This window comes from Octopus bimaculoides, chromosome 1, assembly GCF_001194135.2.
Source record: "Octopus bimaculoides isolate UCB-OBI-ISO-001 chromosome 1, ASM119413v2, whole genome shotgun sequence".
Taxonomy (NCBI): Eukaryota; Metazoa; Mollusca; class Cephalopoda; order Octopoda; family Octopodidae; genus Octopus; species Octopus bimaculoides.
Window position 1 is genome coordinate 103,943,277 of NC_068981.1, and position 799 is coordinate 103,944,075.

The window sequence follows — 799 nt, forward strand, 5'->3', positions numbered from 1 at the left end:
GTAACGATATATATATACAATTAGATGAAATGAGGTAGGAATAAAGGTAAAAAAAGTCATTATTGTGAGTTATTAAGGATATTTACAAGCATACCGGTTTCGTAGTAAAACTATTCATTGCTTTGAGTATACACCAAATTCTGAACGGTGTGAAGTCTATTAGTCCCTTAGTAAAAAGATTATGTGAAAGGGAGGTAAGTAGTTCTGGATTTGGTGCAATTAGGGTAATCTGGATATGTAGTGTGAATGGTGTATGGGACGTATGGGGGGTTAGTGATATTAAATGGAAGATTAGTGGTGTTCTATATGATGTTATGTGTTTATATTTAGTTGAGGAAGATATTTATTAATGAAAAAATGCCTCTTTATTCATTCTTTGTTGTGTAGACGTGTTTTGTGAACATTGATAGAAGGGAAAAATTAGGAAATTAGGATTATGATTCCTCGCACACCTTTCTATGTGTCCACTGACCTGTATCTGTCTGTAATGTGGGTGGCGGATTTGTTCTTTGTGGAGAGTAGTTATTCTACGGAGTGTGATTCCTGTTTGGCCAATATAGTAATTATTGCACCCTAAGCATGTAATGGCATAGATTAGATTTTCCGAGGCACAGGTGAAATTTGATTTAATCTTAAAGATTTCACCTTGTTTAAAGTGGAACTCAGAACCCTCCAAAAGGTGGGGGCAAGTCCCACAGTTAGGTCGACCACATTTTTTTACTTTTGGTTCTGTTGTTAATGGATACAGTCTTGCACTGGTTAATATTTTTTTCAGTGATTTAGGTTGCATTTTACTTTT

General features: G+C 35.0%; 1 protein-coding gene across 1 annotated transcript in view; it reads left to right on the plus strand.

The window, feature by feature from the left end:
• LOC106869501 (transmembrane protein 135) overlaps positions 1-799 on the plus strand; it is a 674,585-nt gene that overhangs the window by 168,952 nt on the left and 504,834 nt on the right. The window lies entirely within an intron of this gene.